Here is a 20,214-nt window from a genome sequence, read left to right as displayed (position 1 = left end):
TGTAATCATGTGTTATTTTTAAAACCAGATAAGCTATTTTGATGTGATCAGAAGTTAGGCTACAACAGATATGTACGAAATTAGTTAAATTATGGTTACATTAGTTTTTCTTATTTATTAAAATTACAGCATTATTGTTTTTTACTCTCTTTATTCGTTTGTAGAGTTTTATTCAAATTGTTTGAATTTATTTGTATCTAAAGCGGGTAACAAGATTTACGTTATTAATTTATAAAATTGGTTTGTTTGGTCAAGTTGCGTTTCCCAGTTAGCAGTAAATGGCCAATGGTATTTGTAATCAAACCTAACAGAAATTGATTTTCTAGTGATAGGTTCCTCGAGGGATGATGTTTCGTATTTCACAATCAGCCCAAGGCAGCATTGAAGGTGCCGGTATTCTTAGATCTAAATAACTAAAATATTTTTGTATTGAGTCAAACTCTGCATTATTGTTATTTTACATAGCCTATCCAAGATAGCGTAATACACGAGGTTGACTTGCAATCGTAACAAGACCACGTAACGCCACGTATTTATATAACAATACTACTCCACATGAGAAAAGTAGTTTAATGTTCTATAAATTCGTTATTTGTCATTTGAATCCCTTGAAACCTTATATTATTTTGTTCAGGAGGAAAATAGCAATAGCTTAATAACGTGAAATTCGTCTATTACCGTTCCGGCCATTAAGCTCACGATTACCCAAATAAAATGGGGTAAATCACCCAGTGTTTAATAGCATGCCAGTGTTTGATAGGCCTAACATATTTTGGCTTCTGCTAGGTTCATATGTTATTTAATTAAATATGTTTGGGGTTTGAAAAAGTCCAATTCTTTTTTAACCTATCCAGCTGATTAATTCTGTATTTGGAGAGAAGATATATTGATGGGAATTATTATCAGTAAGTATTAAGAGTAAGTGTTATCAGCATCGAGAGCTTTGCTTTTAAAACAAGAAGGCTGAGTTAAGTATTTTAAATATATATTTTTGTAATTACTCATTAATTAAATTTTATATGATATATAAAGAAAGAATGTACATTAAATTCTCTTCAATTCTTTGCAAAACACAATTATCTAACCTTAACCTCAAGAAATAGGAAACAGAATCAATCAATGGATTGTAAAATTGTGTTCGAACCCAGTGTTTGATAATAACTATCAAACACTAGATTACACGATTTCTAATGTTTGATCATTGGTTAGTGAAGCTTTTAAAAATTAAATATTCTATGTAGTTAAAATTTGTATTAATTGTAGTTAACAATGTTACTAGGCCTAATAACAAGAAACTGAACAAATTTTATTTTTCCCTGATGCCGCCAAAAAAGAAACCAAAGTGTGCCTACAAACATGAAAACCTCCTACTTGCATTAAATGCTGTTTAAAAGGGTGAAAGCATCAATTCTGCCTACAAGTGCTTCGGAATCCCACAATCAACTTCATCATACAAGGTATCTGGTAACACACCACTAAATAGGGAAATGGGACCACAGCCTCTTCTAGGGACTCAAGCTGAGGAAATGCTTTCTAATTAGGTAAAAGGTTTATTTAGCTGCTTAAGGATTTCCTGCCAACATATTGTATTCTCACTTTTGTGCAACAGATCACTGAAGATCTTCACTTACAAGATAAATTCAACAATGGGTCCACAGGGAATAAATGGCTTAGTCTGTTCCTTCTAAATCATCCTGAAATTTCATTAAGGATGATAAACCAGAGAAGTTGAGCTGTGTTAGAAAGATTTCATAAGAAGTTGGTTTTCTCTGATCAGCAGATATCTGAATGAAAATAACTTGTACAATGTGCTTTCAGACCCTGTACGGGTGTTCAATATGGACGAGACTTCTTTTTTCTTGTGACAAAAAGCGGGAAGGTACTTGGCATAAAAAGATATTGCATTTTTTAGATATTTACATGGAAATATCATAAATCTTATTAACTTTAAAAGTAATAATTTTAAACAACCTGTTATGGTTGTTAGTAAGTAAAGTTCCCTTACAAATGTGATTTTGAAGACTATCAAAACACTGGGTATTGATTAGCAAACAATGGGTAAAGTGTTTTTCTTTGAATATATATGTTTTTTTTCCATAATTAATAAATATATAACTTTTTACCGGTGTATACACATTATTTAGAAACTAGATTAATAAAGATTCAGAATGCACTAATTTTTATGTCTCTACGATAAAGTCATTGAGGTATGAATTTGTATCTCACTTTTTCCTTAATACAATCAAAGGGCAGGGCACGACAAACAGACCCGGTTGTTTATATCGAAATTGGCGAAAGATATTACTTAATCATAACCATCGATATAATCAATCGATACTCATTAATTGTTTTGAACAATTAATTAACTTAAATAATCGGTACTTTGGGATTATACCGACCACACCAGTATGAAGAACACAAAAATATAAATTTATAGAAACAAACATGATAGAACGAAAAAAAAACAACTGTTTAATTACAAAATTACAAACTTACAAGCATTTCCAGGTATTGTGATCGGTATTGTTGTCGCTGTTATCTTATCTTTCTCGAGAATCCCGATTACGGCAGGCCACGCGGCATCACATGATTTCTACAGTACATAATTGCCTTTCCATTACAATTCAATTTATATTTCTGATCAGCCCCTCTAGAATTTGATATTTTACTGATAGGTACTATCTCGAGGGATGTTTTTCTTTCGTTGACATCAGCGCGGGCTTCGGCAGCACCTTTGGCCGGAGGCACTCGCATTTTGGGTAGCGGAGTGTGATCAAAAATAAAAAGAAGTTTTGTGTGTTTTTTTTTCAACAAATGGTTTAGTTTTTGTTTGGTAATGTTTGTTTTTGTTGAATTTTTGTGTTTGGAGAAATGTAGGAGACTGCAATCACGTTATCTACTAGACCGTTCGACTTTGACCTCTGTCTGAGGATGGGGAGAGGTTTGCGATAAGACAATTCTTGTTTTATACTAACGAAATATTGTTCTACAATAATCTAGTAATCACTAGAAGCAAAATGTCAAATAACGATTCATGTCTGGGTGTGGTCAGTATAATCCAAAAGTACCTTTAAGTTTTTTGCACGGTACATAATTGCCTTTCCATTACAATTCAATTTATATTTCTTATCAGCCCCTCTAGAATTTTATATTTTACTGATAGGTACTAGGCTATCTCGAGGGATGTTTTTCTTTCATTGACATCAGCGCGTGCTTCGGCAGCACCTTTGGCCGGAGGCACTCGCATTTTGGGTGGCGGAGTGTGATCAAGAATAAAAACAAGTTTTGGTAAATCTTAAGATCAGCGACTAACGCTCCGATCGCCGTAATTTTTTGCATACTAACACAAGTTAACGTAATTTCACCGAAAAAAATAGTCCCGATTATCGCAGAAGCCGTTTACTCCCCCCAAAAAAAATTAATTAAAATAAAACCTGACTGACAGTGCATTTATTTGTTTTTTTGGTGTTATTAGTTCGTAGGGCAGTAGTCCAGGTACTACCCCTAGTATAAACTCGTCTTATCTTATCAGTGATAAACGCGTGCCGCTTATCTTTTGCCTGTAATGAAACCTGCATTAGTTCTGTCTGAGTTTTGTAAGTGTAAGCAGTCATGGCGTGATCTAGGCTTGGACTTTGCAAACTCGAGTTAATTTTTTTTCTAAAAGAGCAAGCAGCGCAAAGCGCTGTGCAGCGGGCAAGCATTGCGTGATCTGAGTTTTGAATAGGGAAGCTAGGGTCTTTTTAGCGTGTGACAAGAACCATCGCACGCCATGTCAATAACTTCACTAATTATTCCTTGTCCATGTGGGTTTGTTTGTTTACGTCTGGCGGTCTATCGAAGCCGTCCTATAGGTCACGTGATCCGCCCGGCCAATCGGAAACTTTCCTGTTTGTCACGTGACTACTGTCTGATAGTAGAAAATCTTGTTATTTAACCCTTTGCACGCCAGCCTATTTTCCAAAAGTACTACCCAGAAACGCCAAGGGCATTTTCAGCAGTTTTGCAAGCTTTCAAAAAATGTATCATAACTTTTTTATTATTTAAGAGATATTGATGATTTCTTTACCATTGTTTTGCTTATAAAATTCTCTTGTTCAATTGGTAAATTTTAGTTGCATAAATGTAATTTAAACTTATAAAAAAAAATAAAAATTTATGAAAAAAAAATTAAAATTTAAAAAAAAAATATTTTTTTAGCACAAATAAATGGTTTCAAAAAACATTTAGGCTGATTTCCTGTTATATCCCAGTAATCTATATCTACCCCTTAACCGAATTACAAAATTTCAAAAGCCTACCTTATATAGAAGTCCTGTTGTGATTTTTTTCACTAAATGTGACATGGGCACAGTTTTTGTAAGTTGCACGGACGTTGTATGTAATGTTACACTATATTCACAAATCAATATTTGACACTATACAAATCGGTACTTTGGGATTATACCAACCACACCAGTATGAAGAACACAACAATATAAATTTATAGATATATTATAAACAAACATTGTAGAACCTAAAAACAACTCTTTAATTACAAAATTACAAACTTACAATGATTATCAATTGTTAATGAGGTCAGATTCGCTTAAACTTTTTTCAATGAACTTAGAACGTTATAAAACGATGTATTTGAGTAACAGAACTAACATTCCATCAATCAACAAGCATTTCCAGGTATTGTAGTCGCTGTTATCTCATCTTTCTCGAGAATCCCGATTACGGCAGGCCGCGCGGCATCACATGATTATTTAAGTTTTTTGCACGGTACATAATTGCCTTTTCATTACAATTCAATTTATATTTGTGATCAGCCCCTCTAGAATTATATTTACTGATAGATACTATCTCGAGGGATGTTTTTCTTTCGTTGACATCAGCGCGAGCTTCGGAAGCACCTTCGGCCGGAGGCACTCGCATTTTAGGTGGCGGAGTTTGATCAAGAATATAAACAAGTTTTGTGTGTTTTTTTTTTTTTAATAAAGAGTTTAGTTTTTGTTTGGTAATGTTTGTTTTAGTTGAATTTTTGTGTTTGGAGAAATGTAGGGGTAAAATACGAAAGTACAACAAAGCGAACGGGCGGCGAGACTCTGCAATCACGTTATCTACTAGACCGCTCGACTTTGACCTCTGTCTGAGGATGGGGAGGGGTTTGCGATAAGACAATTCCTGTTTTATACTGACGAAATATTGTTCTACGCTAATCTAGTAATCAGTAGAAGCTAAATGTCAGCTGTCTGAGGATGGGGAGGGGTTTGCGATAAGACAATTCCTGTTTTATATCGACGAAATATTGTTCTACGCTAATCTATTAATCAGTTTAAGCTAAATGTCAAATAACGATTCATGTCTGGGTGTGGTCGGTATAATCCCAAAGTACCAATGAATCTAATAAAAGGGGCATAGTAAAAATGCCCTAACAACAAAAGTAATGAGAGAATTACAAACGTAAACAACGCACAGCAACACGAACGTAACCTCAATCTCGACCAAACAATCCAACAGCTGCGAAGCTCAAATACGACCAAACAAACAGTCCATAAAGGAATTAACTACTTTGTGGTTGCAAAGCAACTAATCGACTATCGATTAGTCAAAATTTCGCGGCAATCAGATGAACTATAAGAAAATTACAGGCGAAAAACGTGACGTACCTATATTACGGCCGTTGGCGATTTTCGGTTGAGTAGCCGACGGCCGTAATATAGGTACGTTGGCGTGCAAAGGGTTAAGTGTTTTGTATTGCCAACATTGTACTGCCGAAAAACTGGTTTTTATATATTAGCGATCATCGGGACTATTTTTTTCGGTGAAATTACGTTAACCTGTGTTAGTATGCAAAAAATTACGGCGACTAGAGCGGTAATCGCTGATCTTAATATTTACCCAAGTTTTGTGTATTTTTTTCAATAGGCCTAAAGAGTTTCAAAGTTTTTGTTTGGTAATGTTTGTTTTTGTTGAATATTTGTGTTTGGAGAAATGTAGGGGTAAAACACAGAAGTACAGCAAAGCGACGAACGGGCGGCGAGACTCTGCAATCACGTTATCTACTAGACCGCTCGACTTTGTCTGTGGATGGGGAGGGGTTTGCGATAAGACAATTCCTGTTTTATATTGACAAAATATTGTTCTACGCTAATCTAGTAATCAGTAGAAGCAAATGTCAAATAACGATTCATGTCTGGGTGTGGTCAGTATAATCCCAAAGTACCAACTGTTTCTATGGTGTGGAAGTTTTTTAAACTATACAGCATGAAACCAATCCCCACATGACTCTCCTCAGAATCAGATTTTGACCTGCAAAAGCCTGTCATTGGGCCATTTTCCTGTGGAACTCCAAGTATCAAGTACATTCTATAAGTTTTTGATTTAATGAATTTTTAAAAACTCAGCAAAACCCCTAAAACTACTGAGGCCCTATAAAAACTGAAGTAGGCTAGGCCTCAACAAACATGGGAGGGTTGAGGCTTGAAAATGCAACAAGGCCTATTTGCAATACATCTACCTATAGCTGTATTTTCTGTTGTAAAAATGCAATTAAAATATGAGGTTTCTATAAGTAGAACCTGCTATATAGGCCTAATTATGAAATTCTAAGAGTACTTCAGGGCCCTGTAAAATTTTAAGAATAGGCTATACCCTCAGGTTTGACCAGAGAGTTTTTGATAAGCTCCTATCTGGTAATTAAGGTTTTTGTAATAGGCCTATACTACACTATTTTATTTTATTCTAATATTTCTAAAATATTAGTTATAAGCTAAACCAAAATCAATACAATGCAAAGAAACGTACCTGTTAATGGTTATTGTGTTAAATCTGTCTTTTCAAGATGTAACTTCTAATTTAACAGTGTTCAGGAATATTCATGACGGAGCAAAAAACTTTTCCACACAAAATCAATCACTTTGTTAGAAGTGTGCTTGTTATACTAAGGAAGAGACTTTCAAACACATCACATACATCCATTACACCATCACACGCCTTACTAAACACAGACTCACAGACCATACGCTCAGTTCACAAAGACGGAAGAATGTAAAAGAATAAAAACTGGATTTCACCAAAGAGAAATACTAAAATTACAAAGAAAACGGAAGCCGTAGTGGTACATAATTTGCTATAGCTTTTCTTGTGGTGCACGTTTGGATCATTTCAGAAGCCAACAAAAAAAAATTATGGTTGCCTGTAAAGTCGGTTTTACGGGCGAAGATTTTACGTGACAACGTCTTTTTCTCGGTAGAATATTTATTGATATGAATATTATTAAATTGCACAATAGGAACAAGGAATTGAATGAAAATAAGAATTCCACAAATTTTAACTATAGAAATATATTTTGTTTACTAAAACATTGTACATAATTTGAAATTAATTAAAATTTGTTATTGTAAATGGTAAAGTTGAATAAAACATTTACTAAAATTGGAATTTGAAATTCTTCCTAAACACAGTTAAATTCTAACTCCGCGCGTGGTGATTGGTCGGTTTAGTTCGTTTGTTTGGTCGCACTGTTATGACAGGTTAGAGGTTATAATTTGTTATTTTAAATGTTTGACTAGCAATACGCGCTGTTTCTTCTCAATCGACTGAATTACGATTGATTGCAGAGTGATTTAAACTAATAATTTACTTAACACTATCAACATTTGTCAATAGTATGACATAACCTATAAACTCAGTTTCTCAACTTTTGTGTCAATCTAACAATTAATCAATCAATCATAGTTTACGATAATGAAATATCAGTGTACAATTATTTACCTTTATTGTTGTACATTTGTCAATAGTATGACATAACCTATAAACTCAGTTTCTCAACTTTTGTGTCAATCTAACAATTAATCAATCAATCATAGTTTACGATAATGAAATATCAGTGTACAATTATTTACCTTTATTGTTGTAGTTGTTGTAAATGACGAATCTAAGCACTCCACATTTTCACGAATAAACATAGTTATCTGCTTTATCCCGTGCGGCGGACCCACAGTTATCTGCTTTATCCCGTGCGGATCCCGTGCGGCGGACCCACTGGACGGGCATCGTAACGTTACCGGGCGTTACACTTTTTCATGAGTGACTCCGAGCCGCAACCTAATTTAAGACGTTGTCACGTCAATAATCATATTAAACATTGAACTGGATTATGGGTGCGTTTTCTTGACTCCATATCAAACTGGCCACTACGACAGTTTTCACGCTGTATAGAAGAGATTTCTACGATTGTTATATAACAAACTTTAATACTCATATTCGGAGGCTTCCCTTGAGAAGCAGGAGGTGCGATTCAATCAGCCCTCCTTGGCTGACCGGTGTTAAAGTCAAAGTCTTCATTGCAACAAAAACAAGTTGGTAACTCATAAAGGGGAAATCAAATTGCCACAAGACATTCCAAAACAAATAATAGTAAATACTACTTATGTCTTTACTGGTACATCTTTACTTAAACTTAAAATAGAATTCAAGTAATAAAATCCATTCTTAATAGAAAATTAAAACTAACAATTAACAAATGGTAACACAGATAAAGCGAAGTACAACAATTAAACTTAGTCAATATTTGAAGGACAAAACTAATTAATATTTAAAGTTTCATTTAAGGTATTACATAATGATGATAAAAAGTAAAAATAAAATAATAAAAATCTATTATATGCAAAAATGCAATATAGTTAAACATTAATATCACAGATAAAGCAAGGTCATTACTTAAAGCTAATGACAATGTTTCAAAGGTCTAAAAACTCATTTACACTGTAAAAAGGATTCCTTGGTAGCCAACTGTACAATTGTGTTTTAAAATATTTAAAATCAATATCACAAGCATTTCTAGGAAGTTTGTTGAACATACTTATCCTACGTAAGAATAAGACTTTTGTGTCTTGCTAAGCATAACATGAGGTAAATCTCTGTATCTGGCGCTATAGTTGTGAATTTCATCCCTAAACAAGGAAGAATCAATCCCCAACTTAATTCTAACTAGATAACTTTTTTATATACAAATTAAAAACTGTGGGTATTTGTTCACTTATAAACAATGGTCTGCAGTGAGCTCTATAATTAGAGTACGGTAAGTAATTATTCCGATTGCTTTTTTCTGGAGCAACAGAATGGTTTTTTGTACTGGTACTACAACCTTAGAGCAGTTTACCATAAGAGATTATACAATGAAAAATATACCATCCTCAAATACATTTTTGGGATATAGTTTTTCAAATTGCGCAAAAGGTATATTATTCTTGAAAGCCTGCTACACACTCCCTGAATGTAAGGACCCCAAGAGATTTTTGAATTGATGTTGATTCCTAATAGTTTAACATTATCGCTAAAGCGTAGATCTTGTGAACCAAGTTCTAGAGTGCCAAGAGTAAAAAGAACAGATTGAGTTTTATTACTATTTAACAAAAGACCATTGCTATCAAACCAGTTTTCGCTTTTCTTGAGTCTGTTGTCAGTTTGATTAAAAGAGTACTTTCACTAGAGTTTCTACTAAACAATGTTGTATCGTCAGCATAAATAATTGATGTACTGTGTATAGAAATATTTTTTGGGAGGTGGCTTATCATAACTAGAAAAAGAAAATGACTAAGGACCGAACCCTAAAGTACTCCACTCAGTACCCCTGCCACAACAGAAAATTTGTTCCCAAAGCTAACCTGCTGAGTGCGATTTTTAAGGTAGCTACGAAATAAGTTAAGCTCGGCACCATCAATGCCATAATGTTCTAGCTTCATGAGTAGAATGTAATGCGAAACACAATCAGATCACACATGGTAGCGACCGTACGTGCACGATTTTCAAATTCACCAGGGACGGCCTCCACCAGGCCCCCGATCGCATCCACTGTTGACAGGCCACCCCTGAAGCCAAATTGACATTCTGAAAACAATCGGTTAGACTCAAAAGAGTGATTAACCTGGTGTATTACCATAATATTTTATTTATATTATTTATTATTATTAATATTTTTGGAGAAACAGGCATCACAGAGATCGGTCGATAATTGCAGGGACTAGACGGGTCACACTTCTTAAAAATGGCTACAACTTTGGATAAATTGAGTACATCAGGGAATGAGCCCTTCTCTAGACACTCATATTTATCAGACTGTCAAAGGCTGTACTATTACTAACAGTACTTTATTTACAAGATTCCTGATGCAATCAAAGATTTATCTACACTTGCTTTCGCTTGAAATTAGCTGTAACAATTCCATTCATATTCTGTAAGTATAGCAAAGCAATTGCAACAGATGAACCAGTTTTGTACAAGTTGCTAAACTCAGAGGTTGATTGTCAGAATCTATTTTCCTCTGTACATATTAAATGCTCCTCTTGCACCCAATACGCGGCATCTCTTTGAGGGGTGAAATTGCACTAAATCATACGTATATCACTCCACTATGCCTAGACTTCATCGGTTGTACATTATCCAGTATGAACTTCTCTTCTGACTCCAGACTGACAACTAACAGAAAGTTGAAGAGATTAAACACTATGTGTCAGTTAATATACATTCATTAAAAGAGGATGCTGCAAAAAGGCACTATTATTTATTACTTAGTATTTTCATAATTACCTAATGGCTGTTTATTTCTGTAAGAAATTAAATAGCAATTACTTTTGTATACTTCGTTTTATTACCTTTTGTAATTTATTGCTTGGTATGTATCATGAATGTTTTATTATATCGGCAACTGTTTACTAGTCTATTTTATAATTATTTGTATGACCGTAGCCTTTTAAATATAAGTAAAACAGTAAAAGAAGTTTGTTATGCTTTTGACAAAAAAAAAAAAAAAAAAAAAAAAAAAAAAAAAAAAAAAAAAAAAAAAAAAAAAAAAAAAAACTCTCAGGCACGGCAGCAAGAAGAGACACTTCCGACCAGTGTAGTGTGTGCCAAATTGACATGTGCAAAGAACCATGTTTCAAAACTTTCCACACTAAAAATAAATATCTATACATAAGTGGGTTTCAACTGTATATATGTGAAGCTATAGTGACAGTAATGACAATGCTGAATACAGTAAATAATAATGAGAAATATATTTATATTATAGACTAGTACATGATGACGTTTTTCAGTCAACTTTTGATATTTTACAAAACATATTAAAACATTTATTTTATTTTTTAGTTTTAAAACAAGACTTTCTGTTTGAAAATATGCATGAATAAGCGTTTGTGTACAATGAGGAAGAACTCAGCTTAAAAATTCATGTCCCATGTTTTTCTTATAATTGGTTAAAATTATTGTATTTATTTAAAAATCATTAAAACGGGTGGCGGTGTAAGAAAGTTTTCAAGATTAGGAGGCGGCAGTGAAAGTAATCAATAACGTTACAAGGTAAAGGAATGATGATCCCTTTTAACTCAGTAATAGCTATGAATTACTATCGTCTAAAAACGGATATTCAATGGATGAAGATATCACCACCAACAGCCAAATAAAAGATTCAAAGCCACCCTACATATTTTTTCCAGGAGCGAACAATTTTTCACTGATGGTCAAATCCCTGGATTCAATGGCAAGTAAAAAAAGAATACTCGTATAAGTGTCTTAATCAAGACAAAATTAAACCTTTTTCGCCATCTCCTAACCCCCATAGGACTCACAGATTTGAACGTCAGTTTTCATACTTTCTAGATAAAGTAAGAACGTGCATATACAGTTTTGTTAAAGAACATGCATTGCTCTATTTCTATTAAAGACCAAAAATGGCGATTAAAGAATACAACCACAAAAAGTCTGTGTTTTTTATTTCGAGCCTTGCGGATCGTAATAAGCAAATATATCAAATTCAGTATTTACTAATTAATGCAAAATTTGTATTTGAACGATTTAACCCTTTACTGCATGATTTTTATGTAATTGCTAAAATAAATACCTTGTGGTCCTTATATAATCTGTTTAGCAAAAAAATAGTAAAAAATTTTTTTTTTCAACTTTAACATGCTTTTTTAATGTTTTTTGCTGTTGGCTCAGATATGGCGCCTCATGCAATTAAAGGAAAGAAGTCCAAATTTCAGTAGAGCTATATATGTACCATTATGCATTTGACTAATAGTAATAAAATTGTACAAATGGCAGTAATAATAGTCCAGTTTGTTATTAAAAAAGTTTTAATTGACAAATATAAGTTGTGTTGACAAAAGATGACTAAATTATATATAATTAAAGACCTAATTAAAAGTTTACTTATTGTTATTGAATTAAATGCAATGAGAAATCAACTCTGATGAACTCTATCATGTGTATTTACATGGTGTGAAATTTGTAAAAACAGTTGTTGTCCTTATTGAGGCACAAAGTTAGAATGCACTTAGAACACTTCACAAAGCTTCTACTCTGGCAGTTAGGCAATTTGCACCTCAACCTAGAGTCACTCCAGATAGGCCAGTGCCCTGTCTCGTCTTTCCTTACATCTTTTGGAGGAATGGCAGAAACATGTGGCTTTTTAGCTTTAGATTGGAGAGCCACATCCAACTCAGTGCTTGGTCTTCCTCGTTTTAGAGGTTGTTTTGCACCTAGTTTACACATTGTCAATGCCACTGATTCCCTAAACTCTGCCAATGGCAGAGTGACTTTGCCGTTTTCTTTGCAGACTCTTTGGTACAGCAACCAGCTGTTACACATCGTTACGTCCAGTAGGTGATAAAAAAGTCTCATGTACCACTTTCTTGTTTTCATTTGTATTTTGTACCGCCCAAGGATGGAGTTGATTTTGTCAATTCCTCCCTGTCAGGTTGCCAGGCAACAAGTGACAGTTCAACCTCTTCAACTTTTGCACATTTTTCAGTTGAAAATCCTCGTTCTTTTGCTTGAAATTCTGAAGGTAAAGGCGGATTGTTTCCTGGAACTCTATCCCTCCTGACGGTTCCAAGTGCATGAACATTCCTTTTAGCCAGATGATCAACAAGTGGTACAGTAGTATAAAAGTTGTTCATGTAAAGCTGGTGATTTTGCGGTGAAATGCATCGTGACAGGCGAACTACTACATTGGCGCATGACCCGAGATCTGGTTCACCTGGAAGTCTTCGACTTTCGTCATTTTCTTGGCCCGTGTAAATTTCAAAGTTGTAGGCAAAACCGCTGACCCCACTTAAAACATAAACTTTATACCCCCAATTGTGTGGTTTTTTTAGGTAAATATTGTCTAAGGTAGTTTTTGGCCTTTGTAGCACACATTTGCTCATCAACGCAAAGCATTTGCTCGAGAGCGACTGACTTAAATTTTGATTGTAGCTCCTCAACAAGAGGTCTTAATTTGTAAAGGCGATCATGCTCTGGCCCACCCCTAGGAATTGCTTTTAGGTTGTCACTAAAATGGATAGCGCTCCTTATAAATTCAAATTTATTTACCCCCATGGTTTCAATAACAGCAGAATTCCCAATCGACTCTTTCCAGTAGCTTCGAACGTTTGGCAGTCTCACTATTGACATCATTATTACTATTCCTAAAAAAATTTGCAGTTCAAGAACAGTGATGCTCTTTGTGGTGTTAGGGTCTTTTTGAGTTAAAAATAAGTTTGACTCTTGAACAATATTTTTCAATAACTTATCATCAAAGAAATATTTAAAAAAAAGCATATGGAGTTTCTAGGTCCATAATTTCTTGAGACAGCAGCTCATTTGCTTTGTCAAACGGCATTTTTTTAGGTAAAATACTTGCATCAACCCAAGGAATTCCCGGCTTATTCTTTTCTTTCACAGGTTTTTGTTTAGGTTTTGTTCCCACTGTATTTTTTTAGTTTGACTAGCACATTTTTTCATACAAAGATTAGGCTTTTTAGGTTTGGTCTTCATACAAGGATTACTAGATGTACTAGACGTACCTGGCTGTGGACTTGGAGGAGGGATATTTTCATCTTCATCGCTCGATGAATCAGTAACTTGCGAAGGATCCAGTTTAGCATAAATAGGTTGTATTTTTCTTGGCGTTCTCCTGTCGTCTTCATCACTGCTTACCTCAAAGTCTGGATCAGCGTCCACATCGTCCAAGTCTTCACTACAGTCAGATAAGGGCAGCAACGCATCAAGAATATCATCAGTATTCAAAAACTCGTCCATATCTAAAAAAAGAAGAAAACACTTAGTTTAACTTGAAAAACTAATGTTACTAACATTTGTTTATATTAAGACAAATAAGAAACTTTTTTTCATATTAATGACTTAAGTGCATAATGGCACAAATATGATCCAATCAAAAATTGGTCAGTTTTAAGCCTATTGCATGATGGTCCATATATGGACCATTTGAAAAATAAACATTTATAAACGTAAGAAAACAGCAATATAACTTTAAATAGGTTCAATATGATCTACATACCTCATAGAAGGTGAATATGTTGGTCTTTTTTTATCAAAACTCACAATGAAACTTGTTTTTCGCACTTAAGAATCAGGCATTTATAGGTTAAGTTTCACATTAGGAGTGTCACCATGTGCTGAGTGGAAGGAAGCAACGGTGCTGCAACCTAGTGGCAAAATCTGAAAGCTCTTAACTCAGCTGGTAGTGCCAGATGTGGAATGTCATGCATTCAAGACTTTAAAAGACATTTTTGAACACAATAAGTGGATGGTTCATATAAGGTCAACGATGCAGTAAAGGGTTAATATAAAGAAGAAAGCTGTTTAATGTAAATGTTGCCAATGTTATGAACATAAAATCCTACTATCAAAATACATTTCTTTGTAAAGGAAACAGGAATTTTCCGGACATTTGCCATCGATCAGTGATACAAGAAATCTAAATAACAACACTAAGTTTCGATATCTGCAATCTGATCTCTTCTTCAGGTTAAGTTCACATTAGGAGTGTCACCATGTGCTGAGTGGAAGGAAGCAACGGTGCTGCAACCTAGTGGCAAAATCTGAAAGCTCTTAACTCAGCTGGTAGTGCCAGATGTGGAATGTCATGCATTCAAGACTTTAAAAGACATTTTTGAACACAAAAAAAAAAAAAAAAAAAATAAGTGGATGGTTCATATAAGGTCAACGATGCAGTAAAGGGTTAATATAAAGAAGAAAGCTGTTTAATGTAAATGTTGCCAATGTTATGAACATAAATCCTACTATCAAAATACATTTCTTTGTAAAGGAAACAGGAATTTTCCGGACATTTGCCATCGATCAGTGATACAAGAAATCTAAATAACAACACTAAGTTTCGATATCTGCAATCTGATCTCTTCTTCAGGTAAATAACTAACATAACACATAATTACACACTAGGTTAAAATAAACCTTTTTTTATTATTTGATCATGTTAGATGAACTTCTTAAAAAACCATACTGTAACTCCGCATTGGTTTATTATAAATATCTAATCTGTTTGATACGTTTGATTTTCTGTTTTAGGCTAATTTCGATTAATGGTTGTCTGATCGATTGATCTGCTACATTAATGTATGAAGTCTAAATTAACTTTCATTCCAAGAAATGAGGTTCCTGATGTATTATGTTGGCTTCATTCCAATTAATATGATGGTCTTGAGACCAACAGTGACATACAGTTTTTACTTTTCTCTTTCTCGTGTTTTCTTTTTGTCCTTTTATCCTTACGTTTAATGGTCTTTTTGTTTCGCCTACGTATTACATATTGCAAATACATTTTATACTGTAAACACAGTTTTGGGATGTGTGCCATTTTTTGGTTTTGTTTTTACGAGCCTTTGTCTACTAGTATTGTGTGTTTTAAACGCGGTTTTAATGTTGTATTTGCTACCCACTCTTCTAATTTTTTCCGATAATCCCGGCACATAAGGGATTGACATAAATGCAAATTTATCACTATTATATTTTCCTGACTCAGGAATGAATCTTCTGGTTTGTTTTCACTTATGTAATACTGATTGAGGGTATCCATTGCGTCTAAGATCCGATTCAACTTTCCTAAATTTATCTTTTAATCCAGCACTATCTGAGCATAAGCTCTTTTCTCTATCAAATAACGAGTAGACCACTGCTTCTTTGACATATTATTGATGGTTTTATTGTCAATTAAAATATTTTCCTGTCTGTGTGTTTTCTTTCAACACACCCCTTTTTGTATATCCCTATTGTCTATACAAAAACATCAAAAGGAAGCTTGCTTTGGACTTCAACTTCCAATGTGAGGTGGATGAAGGAGAAATACTATTATTGTGATTTTTAAACTCATTCAATTTAGTGTTTTCATGAGAAAAAATAACGTAGGTATCATCCACATACCCCCACCAAATCTTTGGTTTGAACTGAGCTGAAGCCAAAAGATTTTTGCTCAAATTCCTCCCTGAAAATATTGGTGAAAATAGGAGACAGTGGAGAACCCATTCCCATCACCTCATCTTGATGGCACATATGACCCTCTAACTCAAAATAATTGCGTTGAGTGCATAGTTATAACAATTTCATAATTACTGACACGGGAAGTTTAGTTATTTCCTTTAATGTTTGATCTTCTTTGAGATGTGATTTAATGATTCCGAGAATTTCTAGAACTGGTACATTTGTGAATAGACTTACAACGTCAAAACTTACTTGTTTGTCAGTTGCAGTCAACTTCAGGGATTTTTACCTCTATACAAAATGCCTGAAACGTTTGATAAAAGAGTCAGTTTTTCCTACCAATGGTGTTAAAATATCCAAGAGGACTTTAGAAAATACTCTGCAAGGTGAATCACGAGAACTAATGATGGGCCGGACAGGGATGCTAGGTTTAGAGTTTTAGTTTAGAGTTAGAGTTAGGTTAGAGTTTGGAGTGCATGTTTTAGTGAAATTGACGTACAACATGGTGGTTGTGACTCCTAACTTACACGAGTGTCACAACGCAGAGCGTATGATTCGTTTATTTTAACCTAGTTTGTAATTATGTGTTAGGTTAGTTATTTACCTGAAGAAGAGATTAGATTGCAGATCTCGAAACGTAGTGTTACTGATTTTTGTATCACTGAACGACTTTAATGTCCGGAAAAATCCTGTTTCCTTCACCATACTGAGACTGGAACACATACCCGTTCCATTTAAAGAACCCAGCTCGTTGTTATATCAAAACCAGGGAAGCCTCTTAGTCGTCTTATCTATTATTTCAAAAATTTTTCAAAAGCTTCTTCTGAGAAGACTACTATCAATAATCGATGAAGATTCTGTAGCACCTGCTTATCAGTTTAGTTTTAGGCAGAAACATAAAACATGAGATCAAGTTCACAGAGTAGGTAGTTGAAATGATACGGGAGTGCTTAGAAAATAAAAGTTATTGTTCAGCTACGGTACCTTTTTAGATGTCAATCAAGCGTTTGATAAGGTGTGGCATACTGGTCTATAATACAAAATTAAGAAGTGTTTGTCCCATTCTATTTTTCCAACAGTAAAATTATAACTTTCAAACTTATATTTTAAAATAAAATACCAAGATATTCTTACTTAGCAACATTCAATAGAATTTGGAGTTCCTCAAGAAAGTGTACTTGATCCACCTTTTTACTTACTATATACCGTTGCGCTTACCTTCCAGAAAGTGAACATACTAGAATTTCATTTTCGCAGATGGTATTGCAGTTTTGTCAGTATATAAAGATTGTGTTCGAGCATCTCAATATTTACATCACAGCAATACTAACTGGTTTAAGCGATGGAGAATAACAATTCTTGTCCTCTAGTTATGTTAAATAACGTTAATGTACCCCAAGGAACTGAAGTAAATGATCTAGGCATGCGTTTAGACAGAAGGCTTACATGGAAATCCCATATTTGGATGAGGAGACAGCAGCTAAATAAAAAAAAAGAATTAGCTGCTTTGATTTAAATTAAAACAGTTTGAATAACTATACAATCTAACGTGATGACTCAAATAAACTCATTAACCATTTCAATATTATATGTTATTTATTTACAATCTATTCAATTTAAGAACACTATTAAGCAAATATTACATACAAGAACAAAAATAATATGTTATCAATTGTTAATACTAACATAATTAATTCAAGAATCTAAAAGGTAGTTCCTGGATAGCAGATTTCTGAATTCTGTATATACTTTTAGAATGATTTAGGTAGATTTAACTAACCGCAAGGTGGTTTTATAATCTTGAAAGATAATTTAGACTGAATTTGATAATTTCTTCTTTAGTTGTTGGGATATTAAAACTTTTATTTAATGTTTTATTGAATATACACTAAGGCGCTTTTGCAATTTTTTGTTTTTGTACGCCTTCTGTCTAAGCGCATGCCTAGATAATTTACCTCAGTTACCTGGGATAAATGAATGTTATTTTGTGTAACTGAATGACAAGAATTTTGATTAATTTATTTTCGTTAATTTTGTTTCACCATGTCTTAAACCAATTAATGATTACATCTAATCTCTGAAGGAAACAGGATTTTCCGGACATTTGCTATCGTTCAGTGATAATATACAATATGTAACACTAAGTTTGAGATCTGCCAGATATCCTAGATAACCTGGATTGCATTAGTTTAGTCATTTCCTGAAACAGAGATCGGATTTCAGATCTTGAAACATAGTGTTACTAATTGTATTGTTTCACTGAACGATGGAAAATGTCCGGAAAATCCTGTTTCCTCCACAATTCCTCCATCGTCGTCAATAACAAACTTCAAACAAAGAATCTAAACTCTGTTGTAAGTAATGAGATGCTCAAACACGATCTTTATGGTATGACAAAGTTTCAATCTGCAAAAGTCTCAATTTGAGTATGTTCATTTTCTGCGATGTCAGCGGTACATAGTACGTATAATAATGGACCAAGGACACAGTGTTCAGAAATTCCGGATTCTACTGAATATAGCTGAGTATGAATATGTTGATTTTATTTAGAAAAATTGGTTTGAACTATATGATGTTAATATTGGAAAAACAGAATGGGTAAAAAACTTCTTATTTTTGTATTATAGATCAGTATGCCACTCCTTATCAAATGCTTCATTGAGATCTAAAAAGGTAGTTGAACAATAATTTTTATTTTCTAAGCACTTCTGTATCCCGCAACTACTCTCTGGAGTTGTTCTATTGTTCTATGTTTTCGCCTAAACTGATCAGCAGGTACTTAAAAATCTTCATTGATTAATGATTATAGTCTTCTCAGAAGAAGCTTTTCAGTTTTAAAATAATATATATGAGAATTATGAAGTCAGCTCAGTGAGAGGCTTTCCTGGTTTTGACATGAAAAGTAGCTGGACTCTAAAATTTAACGGTTTTCTAGTCTTAGTACGCCGTTTAATTTAGTATTTTAAGAATAATCGTTTTTCTTGGATGTTCTATTTTTCTGGTAATACTCAGAAGAATTGAGGATTGAAATTGTGAGTTATAACTGAGCGAACTTCAGACGGTATGATTTTTATAAGGGAAACCGAGTTGACGTGGAGAATCTAAATACTCGTGTACTTCTTCTTCGTTGTTTAAAAAGGTGTCATTTGGTTTGAAAACACATGAGAGATATTCTGCAAATGCCTCAGATTTTTCAATGTTACTTTTCGTCCAGTTTCCATCAGTTTTAAAATAACAGAAATGGATATTTTAAGTTGCTAATTTCTCTTTGTATTTTCAGGATTTTAGGATCTGCGTGATAACAAATATGGAATTTTTATATATTAGTTGGCAAGTATGTAGGTTCATTCATAGAAAAATTATTGAAATGATTATCATTTAGAACTTGTAACAGATATAGTCTTCTATGATAATTGAGAACCCCATTCTTGATGGTCGCGTTGTAATCATATTCTGCTATAAATTTATTCCCTAATGCAGTGAAAAACTATTAACATTGTTTTTGGTTAAAAATGTGCCTTGGGTGACAATAAACGGCTGAAAATGTAATTGGCTTACCAATTCTTAATAACAATGCTGGAAGCTTGAAGGTAATTCTTCATAACGCTAGGTAGTCCGTAATGTTTAATACTGTCTTTAACTAAAATGCCACTACTCCCATGGGCCGTGTTGTCAGGATGATTAGTGTAGTATAATGAGTAGTGAAAGTTACTTCAATCAGGGTGGAGAAGAAACCAACAAATTAAAGAACATTATCATCAGTACATAAATTTTGTTTGAATGGTGTAACTAACACGACTTTGTTTTATGTAAATTTTTAATGTATTAGATAAATTATATAAATTATACTGGTGCAATCTGTAGTAAAGATTTGATAGTCATTTTGTTTTTGCAGTTTTCATCACATCAGTCTTCAGTCATGATGTTTAATACTTTCTAAAATTT

General features: G+C 33.7%; 1 protein-coding gene across 1 annotated transcript in view; it reads right to left on the bottom strand.

The window, feature by feature from the left end:
• The window catches only part of LOC124362557 (piwi-like protein Ago3), a 65,905-nt gene extending 58,901 nt beyond the window's left edge, over positions 1-7,004 (bottom strand). The window contains exon 1 of the mRNA XM_046817174.1: positions 6,793-7,004. The gene's annotated coding sequence lies outside the window, so the exon portion shown is untranslated. The remainder of the gene's footprint in view (positions 1-6,792) is intronic.
• Positions 7,005-20,214: the final 13,210 nt, after the last annotated feature.

This window comes from Homalodisca vitripennis, chromosome 5 (assembly GCF_021130785.1).
Source record: "Homalodisca vitripennis isolate AUS2020 chromosome 5, UT_GWSS_2.1, whole genome shotgun sequence".
Classification (NCBI taxonomy): Eukaryota; Metazoa; Arthropoda; class Insecta; order Hemiptera; family Cicadellidae; genus Homalodisca; species Homalodisca vitripennis.
The sequence above is the reverse complement of the archived record's forward strand: the minus strand, read 5'-3'. Positions and strand labels throughout refer to the sequence as shown.